This window comes from Pyrus communis, chromosome 13 (assembly GCF_041283825.1).
Source record: "Pyrus communis isolate YQ-2024b chromosome 13, ASM4128382v1, whole genome shotgun sequence".
Lineage (NCBI taxonomy): Eukaryota > Viridiplantae > Streptophyta > Magnoliopsida > Rosales > Rosaceae > Pyrus > Pyrus communis.
Window position 1 is genome coordinate 4,726,822 of NC_142577.1, and position 7,746 is coordinate 4,734,567.

Consider the following 7,746-nt stretch of genomic DNA (forward strand, 5'->3'; position numbering starts at 1 on the left):
CGTCCATAACTTTGTCAATACTCAACTAAATTGAGTGATTCAAAAACAGAAATCATAGCTTGGAATGAGACGAACAAATTGGTACCTTCCCTGGCAGCTAACGCAGTTTGGGAGGAAAATGGTCTGGAAGGTCATGGGTTCGCCGTAAACTGGGCAAACCTTAAATCGTTATAAGTTTCTCATTTTTCAACCAAATCACATGATCCAAAGATGAAAATTTATCTAATCGACTACAGGAATCGATTTATACCTGTTTTGAGTTCAAAAGATTGCTAAAAATTGTCTGAAGCACGCCTAGAAGTCTCGACCCAAAACCTTGTTCTTCGAACTCGTGTTTTAGGTTCTTTTTCAATGAAACAAAAATCACAACGGAGTTTATGATGGTGAGGACATGCAGATAATGGTGGTTTTGATGTTCAACAAGCCAAAATTTTGGTGGCTGTGGTGGTTTGTTTCATGGGAAGAAAGGGAGAGCCGAGAGAGAGTGAGAGAACTATCGAGAGAAAGAGAGGATGGGAGAGAAAAAGGAGGAGAGAGAGTTTCAGAATTTTTGGGTGCCCACATGGTACTCACCCAATGGATAGACAAAAATATCACATGCCCAATTAATTATCAATTTTATCAAAATATCCTCGACGTTCAAAACCTCATAAAATCTTCGTTATAACTCCGAATCACATTCTGTTTGTGTCCACACGTTTGTAGTAACGAATACTACGAGGATACACCAAGAAAATAGATCTTACCTGACATGACAAGATGATCAAACAAAGTCAACGCATTTGCCTCGAAGGACATTTTCATAAATTCACTTATTAAAATTATAGAAACCGTAAAATTGGGAATGGGTGGTCATTACATTGCAGTTGGAGGATGAATCCAATTCAAAAATAACAAATAACATTTGGGGATAAAGAATTAATTTTACTAGTTACATTTTTTATACACCAAAACTAGATTACCTATGTGGGTGAATCAATTCAACCAAAAATAATAGATTACAATGGATTACACTTGCCCATGCCTTGATTACATCTGAGAATGATCCGGCTTAACTACGTGCCCGTGATCTGTTGGTACACCGGCATTCATTTCCCTGAGCTGCTCAATTACGCCGAGCAGAAGATTCTTCCCACTCCACATCTTCTTCCCACTAAGTAGCATTATGCATATTAGATCATATCTCATTCAATTAGAATTCAAGTCATTATTCCTTAAAAATCTGTTTTTAGATTCGCGTTTCTAAACAATTTGAGGGAGAAAAGAAAACATTTAAGATTAGAGCTAACCCTGTAACCTCTACGAAGAAATTGCAGTGAGCTTCCTTGTTCCTCTTGCAGTCCCAGGACCCTCAAAAGTTCTTCTTTTGTCTTAACAGTACACACAGAATCAGCCTTAAAGCATAACAAATTATGTCTAGCAACTAACAGAAAGTGACTGACGATTGGAGGTTTAGACAGAAATATACTTCACCCAGAGTAAAGCGTGTTGCACTCTCTGCTACGCAAGCATAAGAACCATCGGCTTGTTTGAGCATTACCTGCCAAGGCCCTGCACAAAATGAAGAAAATACCCATTGAGAAAAATCAGAGGATTTTCAGAAAAATAAAGTGCCAACAAAATCATGGTTAGCAACACAAACAAGCTGACTGTACAGCAGAACCTTCGTGGATAAAGAAACGTTGGGGTTACAAGCGCATTGATAATGAAAAACATAAAATCAAAAGGAGACAAAATGTTAAGAGTTTAAAGTAGCAGACACAAGAATGAAGATATTGATCATTAAGCAAATGAACAATGCATTGCATTTGCACACAAAGTAGAGCTATTATATAAGCATGCAATTACAATGCACGATCAAATGATATATAAACATTTAAAATAACAACAATCAATTGAATTGAAAGAACATCAACAATAACAAGAAATTGAATCCAATTCATTTTTAAATTAAACACAAACCAACACAATTAGGAATTGTATCTCGCCTAAAGATCATCGATCAAACAAAATAAAAGCAACCCATTAATCTTACCACCAAACCATGGCGATGGCAATCAGCAGCGTCCACTAAGATTAAAACACAAAATTCAAAATTTAACAATCACACCAAAATCAATCGATTGCAGAACAAAAACAAGAAACCGAGAAAAATCCATCAATGATTCGATCCCAATTCTCCAAATTAACCAAAGAACCTCAGAATTGAAAAACCGATTCAATACAAGAACAATTACAAAAAAAAAAAAAAAAAAAAAAAAAAAAAAAAAAAGGAAGAATTGAATTGAACCGAGCTGTGGGTTTTGGAAACTTGGGATAGGTCGAATTGGGGATGAAATTTAAATTAGCAAAATCAAAATTAGCACACAGATCGAAATGGTACTCATAGGCAATAAAGAACAATGCACAGACAAGAGAAATTAAAAATATATAAGTATGAAAACGACTACCTCTTGCTTCGCTCTCTCTCTCTCTCTCTCTCTCTCTCTCTCTATATATATATATATATATATATATATATATATCTCCTACCTCTTTTAGGGTTTGTTTCCTCCACAAACCCTAATTTTTTCCCCAATTTTTTCCCTAATTGTTTCCTCCATCCCCAGTTTTTTTTCCCGACACCCATACACATCATCCCTTCACTCTTCCCACCCCTCTTTCACTCACTCTCCTCATCCCCAAATTTAAAAATCCAAACAAATAAATAACAAAATTTTAGACAAGAGAAACTTACCAGAGGAAGGAAGGAAGGCGACGACAATAGAATGAGGGAAGGCGACGGCGGTGTCTGTGGCGCTGAGACTGATGGAAAGAGACGAAAAGGAAGAGGAGGAAGAGGTGCAGTGGTAGGCAATAGAGGAAGAGAGCGTGTGAGAGAGAGTCTAGGTTTTGCGAGAAGGCGTGTGAGAGAGAGTCTGAAAGTGTGAGGAAGGCAGGAGAAAGGAGAAAGGAGGGCAATGTTGGCAAATTGAAAAATTGATAGGAGCATATTTATGCGACTTAGTTTGCTTGTTTTTGTACATTTATGTTATTAGTTCTTAGTTATTTTAGTTCTTTAAGCTTCTTTTGTGTGTTTTCAGGTTCATAAGACGTATTTGGCGAAATGATGCATTTTGGAGCACTTTTGGGCACAAATTGGATAGCTTATGCTTGGAGCAAAAGGAATGGACGAAATTGAAGAGTTGATGTCGCAAGGATTCCTACTACGACAAGGATTCCTACAATGACAAGGATTCCTACTACGATGAGGATTCCAATTACGAGATGGTTTCCAAATTGAAGGAGGTTTCCCACTCACATGAGGATTCCTAGTTGGACGAGGATTCCTAATCACACAAGGATTCCTACTTGAAGTAGGAAAGTTAAGCCAAAGTTTCCTATTTTGGTTGACCTTTCCTAAATCAAGAACGCTCTAACTTTTAGCACTTAAGATGGCTCCCGAGCACCCTTGGACAACAAACAAAGGTTCTTTGCAAATTTTCCCTTCCTTGCTGTGCAAAGAAGGTGGTTTCCCTTTCTTTGTGCAAAGTTCCCTATTTTTCACATGTGTTAGGACCTTTCCCTTATTCTAACACCTCTTGTTTGGTGCCTTACCTTTCCCTAAACCTTATCCGCACATCCCCTTATGTTTCCTGATTTCAAACTCTTATTTCCTAGTTTAATTCACTTTCCTAGTTCTAAAACTTTCCCTAAAGTCCTAATTTCTGATTTCTTGCAAGGAATTGACTTTTCCTTCCTTCTTTTGCACCAATTTCGTTTCTTACCTTAAATCCCCTTTCCTTGCTGTGCAAGGGGTTTAATTTCTGATTCCTTGCATTCCTTGCAAGGCAAGGACATTCCCTATTTGTTTAAATTCGTGCATCCCCTTTTTCTGAAATTATTTGGACTTTATTCACTTACCTTTTCTATTTAGACTAGGAAATCTGAATTCAAACTTAATTAGGTATGTTATTAACTTCCTAAAACACATATATTCAGCCCTTGGCCGAACCCTAGAGGGGGATTCACACAGAAATTCGTCCATAGAGAACCTAGGCAGCAAAACACCCCAAAAACACCATTCTAACACCATTTCCAGCTTTCCCCCTTCATAAAACAATCAGCCACACTTCCACATGCATTCCCTCTTTAATCATTCACTCCCTAGCTGTCATTCCACATGCATTCCCTCTTTAATCATTCACTCCCTAGCTGTCATTCCACATGCGTTCCCTCTTTAAACAATCAGCCACACTTCCACATGCATTCCCTCTTTAAACAATCAGCCACACTTCCACATGCATTCCCTTTTTAATCATTCACGCCCTAGCTGTCATTCCACATGCATTCCCTCTTTAATCATTCAGCCACCTATAAATAAACATCCTTGTTGCAGCCACAAACCATTCATTCATTCACCATTCACGCCAGAAATTCATCCCCTCTCTATAACACATCCCTACTTCACCATTCTTCATATTTTCTGCCCAAAAATAAGCCTTGAAGTCCCCTACATCCATCCCTATCCTAAACACATCATTCTACATCATCCATAACCCCCAAAACTCACAACAAACCCTTGTGCCGCAACAAAGAGGAGGAGAAAAGGGCTTAAACGTTCATACAATTCAAGTTTGAGTTGTTGGAATTTTTAGGTGTTTTCCTCTCCTTGATTTCAATGGTTAAATTTACTTATCTTTGTCTTGTACGTATGAGGAACTAAACCCCCCTTGGCTAGGGGGGGATTCGAAATACATGTTTATGCTTGCAATATGATTTGATTACTTCCAATTGCGTTTCATAAGTTGTGAATTCAATTTACTTATCTATGTGAATTACACTGATTTGTGTGTGTTGGTTGAGAGTGCACGCTTAATTATCATGCATAAATTGGATGCTAGGATATAAGGAAGTTTAACCTAATCGTTACAAACTTATATTCACAAGTAGTAAAGGTTGATGATCTCAATCGCGTTAAGTAAATTCTTGGCATAAGTTTCATGCAATCATAGTAACAAGTGCTTCGTCAACGCTTATGGTTTTCATAGAACTTAATGATTCTTGCTTGTATCTCTATTATGCAATCATGTAGGGGACTTGTGGGGAACGTTTTGGGTTGTCGTATGCAATCATCCAATTCAATAACGTTAGGAAAATCTGAGGGTTAATTAGTGCAATTCACGGTTAATCTGGGGCGTTGAGATTAGTGCAATTCACGGTTAATCTGGGGCGTTGAGAATTCATGGTTTATTGAAAAGCAATTAGAAATCGTTTTGTGTGCAAGTATAACATGTGTGGAGATGAACCCCTTAGCTAGCTTCCCATCCATTCAATTCCATCAAATTCGTTTTTACAATCTGTTCTAATTCAAAAAGTTTGTTTTGTTTTTAAATTCGTCCAAAACCAATCCCCCTTTACTTTGTTGAGTCATAGTAGTTAGAAATCACTTTAGTTTGTGTTTATAAGTGTCTTAGGTCAAGTTAAAACCAATTTTCATCCAAAGTTGTGTCTAGTGTTCAAAACTGCCCAGATTGTGTTTTTAAGGCAGTTTTGAGTGTTTTGGTGCTGTTTTGAGTCTTTTGGTTTGTTTTGGTGTTTTAAAGTTTAGTTTTGCATTCTTTGAGTCTAGTATAGTGTTTTATATTGTGTTTTTACGTTTTTGAGTCAAATCCAAGTGATTAACAATCCCTCCTAATCCCCGGTCCAGAACGATCCCTACTTACATTCTTCACTACAATTGATAAAAAGAGGGTTTAATTTGTGTGCGTATAATTCTCACATAAAATTTTGGCGCCGTTGTCGGGGATTAGCAACTTTGCTAATCCCTTGGATTATTACTTCCTGTTTAGTTTTATTTTGTTTCTGTGTATATATTTTAGTTCTGTTTTGTTGATTTTAGGTACTAGAGAAGCAAGACATGGCACTTGATAGTGCTTCTCTTTTGTCACAGCTCATGGAAAGGTCCCAAATGCAAAGAGTTGGTACATTTGATCATAATCAATCTAGGAATGACGTGTTTTCCAATACTTACAATTCAGATTGGAGTGATCATTCAAACTCTATGTGGTGGGAACCTCAACATATTCAACAAGAAGGATATTGGCAGCCATATGAGGAGTTCTATTCAACGTCTATGCATCCACCACAACCTCATATACAATATGCCCAACTAAACTCAGGTTTGTCAATAGATTATAATCAATTTCTTAATGAATTAATTTCTTTGGTGCAGGGCTCACAAAACCAAGTCAAGGAGGCTCAACAAGGAGAATATTGGCAACTATATGAGGAGTTCTATACAACACCTATGCAGCCACCACAACCTGCCTAAACAAATTCAAGTAAGTCTTTGTATAATGATACGGTTAGTAAGTTACTCACCAATTTGTCTCAGGGGCAAGAAGATCAAAACAAAGAAATGCAAAATCAAGACAAAAGGTTGGACCACTTGGAAAAGCAAATTGGGCAGATAGCGGAGTTCGTAGGACAATTTCAAGACCAAGGCAAACTCCCTAGTTCAACCATTGCAAATCCGAATGAAGGATTTGAAACTGCCAAGGAAATCATCTTGAGAAGTAGCAAGGAGGTTGGAACAGACCCTAAACCATCAAAATCAAATTACAAGGAAGATGAAAGATTGCAATTTGAGGAAGAGGAACACACGCAACCTATGGCAAGGGTGGAAACACCTTTGTTGCAGGCACCTATTGCTCCTACGCCATCCAATTCAGGTAAGGTTGTTCCAAATTTAATTATTTCTAACCCCGTTCCACCGAATGTCCCTATGCCTTGCAGGATCATGCAATCCAAGGAAGAAGAGGGTGAGAAAGGCATCTTCGAATCCTTTCCAAAGAATCAAGAGCAAGATGTGACTGGGGAATGTCTAGAATTCATCAAAGAGGATATACTTGAGACAACAATTCGCAAAGAAATTGGATTTTATGACACAGGACAAGTCATAACTCTCAAAACACCAAATCTAGCTGAATTTTCTAGTCCTACAACTTTCGAAGGGGTGTTTATTCTTGAGTTTATGTCGGAGCACACAGGTAAGCCACCTCCCCGAATTTCAATTTTGTTTTATACTAATATGTTGTTACTGATCCAGGCACCCACTCTAGAATTTAAACCATTACCAGATCATCTCAAGTATCACCTCCCATTCAAAGATCAATTCCATGTCGTGGGTCCTAAGTGAGAAAAGAAGTTCTTCGTCCGGCTGCAACACGTAAAAGAAAGCGCTACTTGGGAGGCAACCCAATACACTGAATAAAACAAAGCATGTTCATTGATCTCCGAGAAATTTCAAGTGAGTGCCAAAAAAAAAAAAAAAAAGAGAGAAAGATGGAGCCTTCACAAAGGTTGTTTACGTGAAGCCCCACTACGTGGCAAAACTCTAGGAGCGGGAGGCATCGGAGCAAAAGGCATCGGAGCAGGAGGCATCGAAGCGGGAGGCATCGGAGCGGGAGGCATCGAAGATAGACCATTCGAGGCCTTAATACTTGGTGGAACGCTAGATGACGCAGGAAAAAGGTGCCTCTGGAAGAAAGCCGCAAGCCTTTGACGGTCACTTTGAATTCGACCTTCAGATTCTTGCAGCTCATCAAGCTTCCTCTTCATGCCTGTCGAATAATTATTTGCAAGCACGTGCAAACTTCTATTCTCGTGCTTAAGCTGTTTGATCTCTTGCTTGAGATCTTCCACCTCCGCCATCAATGATTCAACTTGACGGGATCGAGCAAGTAGGCGTTGGCCCATGTTGGA

The 7,746-nt window shown here is 38.4% G+C and overlaps 1 long non-coding RNA gene across 2 annotated transcripts; it reads right to left on the reverse strand.

Moving 5' to 3' along the window:
• Positions 1–1,270: 1,270 nt before the first annotated feature.
• LOC148691638 (uncharacterized) lies at positions 1,271–2,519 on the reverse strand. Of its 2 annotated transcripts, none has more exons than XR_015955297.1 (3): positions 2,451–2,519; positions 1,469–1,551; positions 1,271–1,370 (listed from the first exon to the last, which is right to left on the reverse strand). It is a non-coding gene; the product is annotated as an uncharacterized LOC148691638 (long non-coding RNA). The 2 variants fall into 2 exon arrangements; XR_015955298.1 differs by lacking the exon at positions 2,451–2,519 and adding an exon at positions 2,036–2,273.
• Between the last annotated feature and the right edge of the window lie 5,227 nt (positions 2,520–7,746).